A 14,189-nucleotide genomic window follows, 5' to 3' on the forward strand; every position below is an offset into this window, starting at 1 on the left:
CGCGCATATTGCTATGCGATAAGCTATAAACGTTGCTCTGTAGTTTATAGCTGGTCACTAAGTAGTAAATTCTAGAAACGCCTAGAAATATGCGAACGAAGAAACCGAAGAGAACAAAAGCATCATAAGCTGAGTCATGAGCAATCAGTTTGATTTAAGCTTCGGTATAAGTGCTATTGGGAATTATTTCAAAGTAATCTAATAAAAACCATTTTGCATTATTCGATATTGGAGTTATTTTATTCAACAGTTAAGCGATATGAACATTAGCAGAAGGTTGCAAATAAGAGGAATTTCACTAAGTCCGTTACAATTGGTGTCAGAAGAGGAATTGTTGAATAAATTCCAAAGATTTCGAGTACAAAAAAGAGATGGCAAATTGGAGTGAATTGAAGATCCAGCAACTGAAGAAGGAGCTGGAGAGCCATGGAATGAATACAACCGGCAATAAACTCGAACTTCAGGCACGACTGTGAGTGGCAATGGAATTTGAAGCAATTAACGTGGAAGAGTATGTATTTTATCCTGATGTAGAAGAATCAACAACAAAAATTGAAGAGAAAAACGAAACATCGCATACAGTTACCAGCACACACTTCAACATGATACTGGCTGCAATATCTGCACAAACATCGACAGTAACATCAATGCTGTCGCAAATGTCATCTCAACTGAAAGAACAGAAGACATATATGACATCCCAACTAGAATCCCAGAAGAACCGTATAACACTTAAGATGGAAACTCAACTGGAAAAACAGAAGGCATATATGAAATCTCATTTGGCTGAGCAGAAGAAACGCGTATCTCAGAAATGTCGACACAGATTACATCCAAGTTTGAAGCACAAGAGGAGCGCTTATCATTGCAGGTGGCAAAAATGTCTTCGCAGTTACAAGCACGCCATACAAAAACTGTACAGCTCGAGGACAAAATGGATGCCGAGATAGAAGCTTTGAGAGGTCATATATAGGAGTTGCAAATAAATCGCCCAGCAGTTTCAGCGAGTAATCCAAAGGAAAAAACACTATCCTTTGACGGTTCTGTTCCTTCTCAGGTCTTTAAGCTACAGTTTGAGAAGACCGCAGCAGCGAACAACCTGAATGCTGAAGATAAAGTTGCAGCTCTGTTCTTGGCATTGAAAGGGCCTGCAGCGGAAATCTTACAGACGATAACATAGTACGAACTCAACAGTTATGAAGCATTGATGGCCGCTGTCGGCAGACGTTATGGAAGCGAGCATAGAAAACAGATTTACAAAATTGAGTTGCAAAACCGTTACCAAAAAGCGAATGGGACTTTGCAGGAGTTTGCGTCGGATGTTAAAAGATTGGCTCATCTCGCAAACAAAGAGCGACCCGTGGAGTACACCGAGAGGGTTAAAATTCAAAGCTTTATAAATGGAATACGGGATGTCGAAACGAAACAAGCTACATATGCGAGCCCAAAGCCAACATTAGCTGAAACGGTATCCCATGCACTGATTCAGGAAAGTGCCCCACTTTTGAGTAAGCCAGCATACAAAGCCCATCGTGTTGAAAGGCCAGAGTGGGTGGACACAATTTTGGAATCCCTGTAGGGATCACAACAGAAAAACTCTGGAGTTATGACATGTTTCAAGTGCGGCAACCCAGGCCACATTGCACGACATTGCAGAACCGGTCCAAATAGTTCCAACAATGTGGGTGGACGTAAACGCAGAGCTGAAAGAGATGAGCAAATCTCCAAATCCACTCAATCGTTAAACTAAAGCGAGTCAGCCACAAGGGGCGACAACTGGCTCCCTCAATTGAATGCCCCATATTCCCTATCTCGCAAATTGGAAGAAGGTCAAACAATCTTACTGTCGGAGGACATGTGGATGGAATGGAACGTTTACTGACTGTAGATACGGGTGCATCTCATTCCATCAATCGACCGATTTAGTCAACAAGAAGATAAGACATATGGAGCAAGATTGCGTACAGCCACGGGAGAAGACATCGCGGTTCTAGAAGAAGTAGCATGTGAAGTCGAATAATAATTGGGGTGGACTTCTTAATCCACCAAAGCATCAAGATCGATATGCAAAGCAATACGATGCGATATAAGAACATGGATGTGCCACTTAAGTTCGGCTACGAGTGCTGGTGGAAGAGAGTCAGCAAATACCACCAAAATCAGAAGCAGTTATCTGGGCAAAGGTTGATGGAGATTGTGGGACAAACAATTTGTGAGTTGTTGAAGCAGCAAACAAATCAGCAACGAACGTAATTGTAGGAAAAACCCTGGCTATGACAAGACAGGATTAAATTAAATTAATTTAAAATAATTAAATTAAATTAAGAAAATTAAATTAAATTAAATTAAATTAAATTTAGTTTAATTTAATGAAACTAAATTGAATAAACTTAAACAAAATTAGATTTTAAATCGACCAGTCATCGGTTTGTTATCGAAAAGTTAAAATTATTCGATATGTTATCAAAATATAATCGATTATTCGCATTGTTTTCAATTTCTCATTGTAGTGTAATCGGAAAATTATCGATTTGCTATCAAACAATTACTCACGGAAAGTTCTCGATATGTTATCAAAATAATATATATTTTTGCTTTCGGAAACTTATGGATTTGTAAACTTAATGTTACCAATTTATTATCGGCTTCTTATCGATTTCTTATCCAAAAGTTATCAATTTGTTTATCGGAAAAATATAGGTTTTTATCGAAAAGTTTTCATTTCTTATAAGAATGTTAACAATTTTTTATTGTAAAGCTATCGATTTGTTTGAGAAAACAAACCAATAAGAAACGAATAAGAAGACGATGGCAAGCTTATGACACATCGATAGCAAGATGAAAACAAATCGAATAATCGACGACAATAATTTCCAACCAATAATAAACCGCTAATAAACAAATAACTTTTAGATATCGGTTATAACCATTGAGAGTCCAACGATGCTCTTTTTGGGTTTTTTTGTTTCTGGTGTAATCTCCAGTTTTGGTGTAATCTGAGCCCTTGAGTGAGCATTAGTTTCTTAAACGTTTCACGCATACTTCGTATTCACGCTTTTTTTTATTTTCCATATAAAAATTGCCATCCTTGATAAATAATACGACGTATTTTAATTCATTGTTTAATGAATATACTAAAAATATATTAATGAGTAATTGTGTTATAAAAATTAATACCTTTTATGTGTTCTTGAATTTTCTAATTATAAAGTTATAACATCAAAAACAACTGTTTCTTCAAAAAAAAAAAAATACTATAATTTAAAGCAAAAAAAAATAAATATTTATACAAAAGCAAACTTAAGTTATTATACATATCAATTCTATATGCCATTAAAACTGTAACAAGTTTATTAACTTTTAAACAATTTTATCGAGGCCTATTCATATTAATTAGCACACAACTTAACAGTGACAACTGACGCAGAAAAAAACAACAACAAAAAAACATAAACAGCCAACACTTCAACTAAAACTCGTCATATACGCGCAGTCCGTCTAACCCCGAAACGACAGACAGACAACAGGGCAACCTCAAGTAAAATGCCGCTTCATTAGCATAAATGATAACTTTATCGGTTGTTTTTTTTACTCAAGCGCAGGCTAATTTAAGTGGTAATATAAAAAAAGGACAAAACTTTCCAAAAGCTTAACACAAGTGAGTCCATGAAGTTTACGTCATATTATTTGGGCATATCAATATTTATTTAGTTTTAATATCTGAGGTTGAAATGTGATACTAAAGCTATATAATAAAAGCTAAATAATAAAAATACATACATAACTCATTGTAAAACTGGCCCAATTTCTACATTATCTGTATAAGTAGCGGACATTCTGGTTTTAGGAGTGGCAAGTCTTGTGCACGTCAAAAGAAATATATTTTTAAATTTTATACGAAGAACTGATGGTAAAGTCGAATTTTTAATTCATTTCGTAAATACGAAATGACATACAAAAAAGTTATCTGCAGTGCGAGCTAAATAAGTGCAGTTGGGAGAAGAGATGGACCCATTATAGGGTGTACTGAAATGAGGGAAGCTGTGAGCAGGGACAATTAATATAAATACCCTCCCTCCGACTGCTTATTCAAATGCAAAATATTTATATTACTGTAGCGAAATTTAAATGAATTCTCGATAACTCTGAGTTCGAGTCATTGAACTGTAGCATAGACAAACGCAAATGTTCTGTTTATAAAATGCACTTTAACAAAAGGACTATTATGTTATAGATCTTCATAACTTAATGTATTTATGTACTTCACTTATAACGTATTGAAATCAAACAGACTGACTCTTCCTTAGCTTGCGCTGTTTTTATTCTCTTGGTTTTCTCTTTGTGCCAGGTTCTGGACTTTCCACGAACAGCCTTTTCGAATAACAGCATACTTATTGCTCATTTCTGTGCATACTCCATGTTGCCTCCTATATATATACATATGTATGTATGTGTCTGAGTACTATGCGCTCTACACCTCTGCATCTCATATTCCCTGTTGCCTTCTACAAACGCATGTGTGTGAGTTTGTTTATTTCATATGCTTGCCTTGCTGTTATTGTTGTTCACCATTTATTATTAGCATTTTTAATATTATTTGACTTTATTTAATTTCTTGATTGTTTCCTATCTTAAACAATGGGTAATCGAAATCATGTATCGGAGCGAAAATAGCACAATTCCTAGCCCTCCTACCTCCGCCTGATAGCATGGAATATGTACCAGTGGAAAACATAAAACTAACGACACTAAGCCCAATGAATAGAGCCGCCACATACACAGCAGGAAGTCGTTACAGCTTGCCAGATATTGCAATATGAAACATAGCACTCATAAAGTTGACTTTTTCAGCAGCCGTATTAATTCACCAACATCCCCTATTAATCAACGATCAGGTCAGTATTACAGTTCCATATTTCTCGCCTCCCCGATTACGGAAAATGTCCTGCTTACTTATTATATGACATATCTTAATAGTGACAAGTTCGAAATATGCATAGCTTACACATTGCGCTAAAGGCCAATAGAACCAAGATAAATTCCGAACACAAATAATGGTAGGAGCAGATGGCCCAGCTATAAGACATCGACGACGATGTAATTCCAGTGCCGAATATCAGATATCCAAATATTTGGGCTTGAAGTTCTATAGTTATTTCAGAACAAATTATAAGGAAACACAACCTACAATTTACAAACCAAATTTTTAGCCGTAAAAAAACCACGCGTCACCGGTATCGTCGTTCCACTTACAAGAAGTACGGAGGCAAACAAACGGACAACGACTTGATGCAGAAGCACCTTGCCGGCAAATAAGGGGGCATCTTCGAATTACTTCTTCATTTTGCTTAGAGATACTATTGATCTTATTCATCTTCAGAGGCTAAGCTTCTAATTTACAAGAATCATCGCCGTAGTGTATCCAATAGCATAGTACCTGCCAAGATTGCATTCACCTTTTTTGGCACCTCGCTTAAATAAATAGCGCATTTGATACTCTTCTATGCTGACATTTCTTTCTCGCACTGAACTAAGCATAATTGTTTTGAATTTCTCAGTATTCTTAGTTTCCGAGATATAATAACTGGAATCCATTCAAAAACAATGTTACAGGATACGCCACGGATAGGTAAGGTTGACAATTGGGTTGGAGAAGCTATATATTGCGCTGGGAACCACTTGAAAGGGTTGCGCTACACAACCCCTTGAATCTCTTTGTTATTTTAGTCGCCTCTTACGACAGGCATGCCTACCGTGGGTGTATTCTTACCCCCCTAACCCGCTGGGGGTAAGAAACTATTCGATTTTATCAATCTGTAGGTTAATATTATAACGAAGTTGGGGCAATTCTGTTTATTTTGCACATTCTGCTATCGTTCGAATCGCTGAATTGTTGAATAAATAACACAAATATTCAGTATAGTAATATTACTTTTATTAAGACTACTTTGGGGTAGTACTTCACACTTACAATACTCGCGTGCTTCGATAAAGCGTGCTAAAATCAAACTGATTCCTTATTCCTCAGCTTGTGCTGCTTTTATACTCTCGGGTTCCTCGTTCACCCATTTCTCCTAAGGTCTAGACGTTTCAAGAACATGCCTTCTAGGACAGTTGTATCTCATACTTGGTTATTTAGCTATATACATATATATCTGTAGTTTATGTTTTTCGTCTAGCTAAATATGTGTATGCGTGTGTATGTGCGAGAAACAGCTTCTGCTCTTAGGTGATGATAACGTGATGTGTGATTGATTCTCTTTCTACTCCGCTCGTATCTAATGATTACGTATGTGTATGTGAAAAATTCTCTTCGCTTCAAGCTGTTGGTTATGTGTGTGAAATATTCTGCGTTGCTTTCTATGTATGTGCGTAAATGTTTTATTGTCGTTGTGTTAATTTAATAACAGCATAGTGATGTTACAAATGCTAATATTCGTCGCAATATACATATAAATAAAGAAATAATTTTTTGAATGAAAGTCATCACTCATACTCTGACATTGGCCAATATCTTCAGTTTCAAGAGCAGAAGCAAACTGATACCGTAAAGACATAAAAGAGTTTGTATATCGGGTAGTTTCTGAACAAAGGTTCCGATATAAGTTTCTATCTGGGGGCTTAATATCCATATTTTTATTGGTATACCCTTTACCTAACCAAATATACATACACACTAGTATGTAAATGGTATATACCTATTAAAAAATTTAAATTTTTTTACGTTAATAACTGCTTGTTAGTAAACAATTAAAACATAATAAATTCAGTGAGAATGCATAGATTTGGACAGTTTAATTAATGGTCATCATAAGTTAATTATATTCACGCAACATACAAATCTCTTAACAACCACAATGAATTATATACATACTAAACTTTTTCTGTTCATATTTTCTTTGTGAGTCTAAACAGGCACGTGACTGTTAAACTTGAAATAATTTGATTTAGCTAATTATTTAAATGTTATATTTTGCACTATGTTCAAACTTGCAAATTATTATTTTTTATTTTTTGGAACTTAATATACCACATCGCACAACAAGATCCAACTCAAAAACCACAGTCGCTGCAACAGCGACATCTGTCTACCAAAACTCATTAGTACAAAAATGTTACGACATCTCTTTCTCAAGTCTCCCAACGATCCGGTGCATTCCCTTTAGAATTGAGCGTGATACGGAGCTAGAAAGCTAACTGTATGATGACTAACGGCTCTAACATCAATCTGGTAAAATAAAAAAACAAAAAAAAATAAAAAAACAGTTTTTAGCGAATCTTAAAATTCTCGATAATACTTCGCTTTATGTTGTTGTTAGAATCACTAAGCTTACAAACAAAAAATCTCAAATGTTTCTTGCACAAAATATTATTTATTTACAGCACTACTCCCGTAGTAGAGCTTCAACATTCAAATTATCCGTGTTTTTCACTTAAAATATGTTAAAATATATTTGATGACGAATGGTTTGGACTGCACCTCCTTTAAAGCCCTCAGTTGCCTTTGAATATTTCTCACACGGTTTCAACACTTCAGGCGAAAAGCCTTCCCAATTCGGTGCAAATTTACTTTTCTCATTTTCATTTTCGGAATGCTCCCAAAAAAAATCCGACATCGATTTTTTAAATCCACCCTACCAAGCACGCTTTCTCACTTTTAAAATTTTTAAGTTCATCTTGGTCGTACGATATCCTGCCGTACTAGCAGCGCCCCTTTCTGTGCTCAGGTCATAGTAACTTATCGAGTCGGGCCGGTATCGTCAAACTTCGGTCTCCAACAAACAAATAGTTTCGGTAACAATCGATGCTTACAAGTTATTTTTTTACTATTGGCATTTTAAAGCGAGCGAATTGGTATCGCCGAGCTATCGGTTGCTAATCACCTTGTAATCGCCCAATCATAGGATTCCTATTGGAATGTTTTTGGGTTACTATCGACGGTTTACAGAAGTTTCATCGATTTTATATTGAAGTTTTACCGGTATCTCCGCTCAAGACTCCAGCTATTACGCTTGGCAGAGTTGTCAGGTCTCGAGGTAGCAATTAGGCTATTATCTCAGAAAACTTCTAGTATTTGCCAAGAGGATGGAGTTATTCTACAATATAAGACCTGGTACCTAACTGCGGTTCTTCAGTTCGGTCGTCAAAAAATGCTGGTAATACTCCGGACACATTCAATCTTAGTGAGCTCTTTATTTACCGGCCACCGGTATTTGTTTTTCAACAATCCGATGAGTCTTTTTTAACAAATCGATAACACGCCGATAACAAATTGGTAGCACTCCGATAAAAATTTTAAGTTTTCGATAAAAAATTACTTTTTGATGAAAAGTCGATTTGTTTTGGAGAAAAAATTGGTAAAACACATATTACAAATCGATAAATTTTCGACAAAAAATCGATTACTTTTTGATATAAAATTTATAACTTTTCATTAACAAATCGACATTTTCTTCAAAACAAATCGACAGCTTTTCATTCACAACCTTTACCTAATCTATGATACCCAGATGATAAAATAATAAAACGGCAACAACAAAGGCAAACACGCTGAAAGAAATTGTTAATACATCAGTAACAAATCGACAACTTTTGTATAAAAAATCGATGAAGTTTTGATAACATATGGATGACTTTTCGACAAATGGTCGGTAGCTTTTCGATAACATTTTGATAGCAAATTGTATTATAACACATCGATATATTTCTGATATTAATTTTTGATAACCTATCGATAACCCTTTGACAAATAATAGAAAATGTTTTGATAAAAATCAAAACAAAAATATGACACTTCGAAAACCAATCGAAAGCTTTTTACTGTTCGTCTATAACACATTAAAAAACCTTGCCTTTCCTCGCCTTTTCTCTACTCCCCCTTACAGCATACCAACCCCACACACTACGCCTTCACTACACAATCAACTTACATACTGTATCCCCATACAGCGTGCCACCTCCAAAGACTACGCTTACGCTTACTCTTGCCTTACCCTAACATTCAGGAATTTCCCAGCAAGAAAACGTGAACAACAATGTTTATACATCAAAAACGAGAATGACCTTAAAAGTGATAAAGAATATTTAACTGTTGTATAAGTGCAATGCACTCGTTTTCTCTACATAATCTACTTTTTTCAATACAAAAAAATTTTGGCTAAGAAATTTCAAATTTCTTCTTTGGATATCTGCAAATGGAACTTTAACTACATAAAAACAATCTATGCACTGTAAGTATGTATAACACCTCCGGCCAGTCATGATTTTCTACAATGAAAATACATAATTTTTCACGAGACATTAATAAACATCCGCTACTGCAACAACCGTAATTTAACTTACACCAGTTCTTCAACTAACAAACCAGCAACAACTAACATGCCATTTGGCGCATGCCACGCAGTTAAAGTCAGCCCAACGATCGACAACGACGACACCAGCGGCTAGAAGCTGTCATTACGGTTAATCAGACATGAAATATGGCACTTTGGACTAGTAAAATTACAAGCGTTTTGCAAGTTTACATATTTTCGTAATTTTTTTTTTTTCATACCAGTATAACTGTTGTTATCGCTACTGTTGTTGCCAATTTTTTTCCGACCAAATGCTCTAATATTGAATGTAAGTATTGGTATGTTTAAAGCGGTTAAAATACGCGTGTCCATGTCAAGAAGTAGCCTGCGGAAACTTAGCTGAAATTTTGTAAGTAACTTAACATATGTTCGAAAATCCAGAGCAATAATAATTCTAACAGTACACCCCAAAAAAAATATCTGTATTTACGCCTTTAAACTTTGTTCTTACTTTTTAAATTGTTCCTGAGTGATTAAGAGATTTTACACAAGCACATGTACAACTTTTGGGATCAAAGGAGACCATATCACATGAAACCAAAAAAAAAAAAACAGTATATGCGCAATTCTCAAAATCCCAGTGTTTACTTGAACTAAAGCTTCCGCTTATTAAAAAACAAAACAATAAAATGCAAGGATTCTCTTCCAATTTGCGTTGTGCACCATTTAATTTGCCCTGGCAGGACGGGACCTAAATGCTTTATGCCGACTCCGAACGGCATCTACAAGGCAGATGAATTTTCATTGAGAAGCTTTTCATGGCAGATATACACGTGGAGTGTTTGCCAAATCACTGCCAAGGGACTGAGCTTTCGAATAAATAACTGAAATATTCAATATAGCAAAATGTTCGCTATTTACAACTCTACTGTAGTATGTCATATACTTACGAAAGTTTTCAAGTTTTGTATTTGCTACCGATATTTATTCAATGGAACATCATCGAAAAATTATGAATACTAGCCGGACCCAGTGGCGTAATGAGGGGAGGAGAAGGGGGTAAATGGGGCATCTTGCCCCGGACGCTACTCACAGGGGGGCCCCAAGTGATCCGCAAAGCAGAACTTCCTGAATAATTTGTATTTTTATTATAACTGATTTCTGGGAAATATTGATTTCTGGAAAAAATGTTCTATACTAAAAAATTCATACATATTGTATTATTAGAAACTGTACTCACAAATTGAATGAATTGGTCGAAACCAGTATTTTATTTTTTTAGTAAAAACTTTTATTGACAAACGCCTAAAAGTATCTTTTATATTTGATTATGATTTTTTATAGAATGAAAATTTTTGATATTTAAAAAGTCAAAATAATGAAAATAAAATTGTTGAACATAAGTTATTGAATTCACAAAAAAAATGTAAAATATATAATATAATGGAAACCCTACACATATATCCGGAACACTTGCGACAAGTTGTGGAATAGTTGAAAGCATATACCTTTTTTTCTCACGTTAATCGTTACGATGGGAATTATTAAAAAATGATTTAACAAAAAATGTCCAACGTGAATCTGAAACACGATGAAGCGCCAGAATACAAGCGGTTAGCGTTATCGTCGATGGGCTAGAGCATGTAGTAGAACACTTAGAACAATTAGCAGAGGACACTAACACTTCAAGTGACACGAGAGGCGAAGCTACAATTCTTTTGGAAAATATACTAAATTTTAGCTTTATAACATTAGTGAATTTCTGGTATGAAACCTTAAGGAGGATTGATCGTATGTAGCTCAAATTACAAGATCCGCAGATGAATTATCGACTGAACTATCTGAAATTCGAGACACTATCTGCGAAGAAGCAATAGAAAAAGCAAAGCCTCTTTGTGTGAAATGGGCTACCGATATAGTAAAACGTGTAATAAGGCGCCGCAAAATGTTCGGAGAATCGGCTTGAGACGTTTGTCTTTCCGCAGGATGTGAAATTTCTCGCGCTATGAAAAGTTTTCTCGATCGTCTCCAACAAGAAATACGTAAAAGATTTACATGACTAAATGACCTTGATTTTAAATTTGGATTTCTCTTGGACGTTGGAAACTTATTAAACCCGAATAAAAACGACTTAGAAAGAAGAACATGGGTGAATTTTATAATACAGATTTCAATGGAACAGAACTTTCTTTCGAAATATGTTACGGCCAAATATTATTTCGCCGTAGAAAAGAAATTGAACCTTTGGATTACTTACTTTTATAATCTCGTATGGAGAAGATGTTTTTCTAAACTTGCTAGTAGGACTTCAAATACTCCTGAATATCTCAGTATCAAATGCCCAAAAAATATTTTGCCCCGTGCGCAAGAAAACCTCACTACGCCACTGGCCGGATCCGTGCGCATCTTGCGCAACGAAATACAAAAGTCTTATATCAAATATCAACAGAAATTAGCTGCTCTATCAATCAATCATCTATCAATAAAAACCTGCATGCGCTTGTGCTGCCATCTGGCGAATGTTAGTAACTGCCTGTAATGCAGCGTTAGTTCTAATCAAATATTCAGAATTGTGCCATAGTACAAATAGATTTCTTTGTGTGCTCACAATTGTTTATTTTTAACAAATTATTTTAATAAAATATAGCTAAACAAAAGCACTACGACTAATAATGCACAAAGCTCGCTAATAGCCGGAATCTCCATCTTTACAACCAAAACTTTATTTATAGATTTGGATTCCAACTAAGAGCCAAAAAGGGACCTGCACATAAAAACAACAATTAGAAATAATATATAAGAAAATGACTAAGTATTTGTTTAAATTTTTCGGCTGAGTTTATTTAGTATTTCATAAGGTTTTGTAATTTACTTTTATGCGTCTTTTTTCATTGTTCAAGAACACTCTATTTTTAAGAGGTTGGAAACATTGCCGTCTAAGGTGACAACTACTTCACAATTAAATTACTCGGGAACTCTACTTATAGCGTGTTAAAATCATACTGATTGATTATTCCTATGCTTGTGTTTGTCTTTATACTCTCTGTTGCCTCGTTCGCCTATTACGCCTATTTTCACGTACAGCCTTCTCGAACCGCTGCTTATTTATTTCTCATTTCTATATCTGAAATTCACGTTTGTCTTCTATTTTACGTGCTTAGAGTAATAACTTGTCTGTGAGTAAAAACTTTTGCCCTTAGGTGATGATTACATTCTTCGCTTATAGCTGCTGAATACATGCATGTATGTGAAATATTCTCTTCCCTCATAGGTTCGCGGTTTACGTGTATGTATGGCTGCTTGCTTTGATGTTTCCAACAGTGGTCGGCAAAAGTTTAAATTTAAGGGGATAATAGTCATGCTACCTAGATTTTAGAGTCCCTGGCAAGACAGGCGTGGCACTCCCTGAAAATGTGAACTGGCACTTCATTTTTCAGCTCACAAAAGCGACAGATTTTGCAAACTTACATAGGATAAGTTACATGTATACATGTATAGTAACCAATTCATAGGTCCTCTTTGCTTCAATTTATGAGTTTGGCTGACACTCTCGTTGATGGGAAGTATATACTACTTGGAATATCCCTGCACTGGGTAATCAATCCAGTGTTATCTGAACTTCTCTATTTGCCAGTTACTTATGACATACATAGTGTGTGCCTTTGAGAGTCACAGAGGGGCTCTGGTCTATAGAAAGCTGCTATAGCACTATGTTTGGCTTGGTGGTCTGCATACATTTATGTCTCTGATGCTTGGGAACCCAGTCCAACAAACCTTGTTTTCGGCTCCCAGATTATTTAGAACTGCTATGCATTCATCTGTTAGCTTGAAAGTAATTGTATAAGACTGCAAAACACGCAAGGCTTTCTCGCTGTCTGGTATAATGAGCATACTCCACGCGGATAGGCCCTATGTCCCAGCGGGCTAGGATATTTAGAATATACCAGCGGTAGAGATGCCTGTCGTAAGAGGCGAATAAAATACTCTAATGTTGCAAGAGGTTGTGTAGCGCAACCCTGTCAAGGGATTGGCAACACAATTTGTTGCCTCTCCAACCCAATTGCCAACCTCGTCTACCCATTATGAAGCCTGTTTCTTTAGCAGCAGAGGACCTTGCGAGCCTAAGCTTCTCATGGAAGTGGAGGTGGAGAGCGGGATGGCTTAAAGGTTCAATGTGCACATATTAAATCGATTTCAAAATAGTCGGGCTTGTACCTTGATTGTGCTTGTTACAAAACGTACCGGATTTATATCCCGCAAAGGGGCATAAATAACGATTACACTCCCCAAAACCTTTGGGGATGTTTTTATCGATACAACAAAAACAACAACTGGACAGGCTCTTTCGTAGTAATTCTCTTCGATAAACTCCTATTACGTAAATTTCTGCCTGAAATCTAGTGGTGTAGCATCCCATTGGCATCGCTTACTTCAAGCTCAAAATTTGTTAGTTTCTTTTAACTCTTCAGATTATTGTTCATCTCCAAAAACTCCCGTTCTTACTTGTTTTTTTTTATTTTAGTGTTTAGTTATTCTGTGAGACTAATTTATTATTATTATTATGGTATATTTTCAGCTGAATCACCAACCAACGAAAAAGGGCACGCCATTGGAAAAAGTAAGTAATTTATCAAAGTTAATTCTATCTTATTTTTCAAATATATATCTTAATAATAAAGTATATCACTAAAGGTCAAATACTATGAAAAACAACGCGAATCCATACCAGGTGGTGGCAAAGCGAATTCAACCAATTCGCCGTGCAGAAGAATGTCAAGTGGAAAGAAAATTTTAATTGATTTCGATTACCTGACATATTTGAGTACAGGGCGTCAAGGCGAACTCAGTAGAGGTGGTGTTATCTCAACAGCTGATTGCTTCTTCTTGATAATTTTC

At 35.7% G+C, this 14,189-nt stretch overlaps 1 long non-coding RNA gene across 2 annotated transcripts in view; it reads left to right on the forward strand.

Annotated features, from left to right (window-relative positions):
• Window positions 1-14,189, forward strand: part of LOC137246487 (uncharacterized) — a 494,263-nt gene that overhangs the window by 298,547 nt on the left and 181,527 nt on the right. For both annotated transcript variants that reach the window (XR_010951528.1, XR_010951547.1), the window contains exon 4: window positions 13,870-13,911. This is a non-coding gene — a long non-coding RNA (uncharacterized lncRNA). The remainder of the gene's footprint in view (window positions 1-13,869; window positions 13,912-14,189) is intronic.

Source organism: Eurosta solidaginis, chromosome 1 (assembly GCF_040869045.1).
Source record: "Eurosta solidaginis isolate ZX-2024a chromosome 1, ASM4086904v1, whole genome shotgun sequence".
NCBI lineage: Eukaryota > Metazoa > Arthropoda > Insecta > Diptera > Tephritidae > Eurosta > Eurosta solidaginis.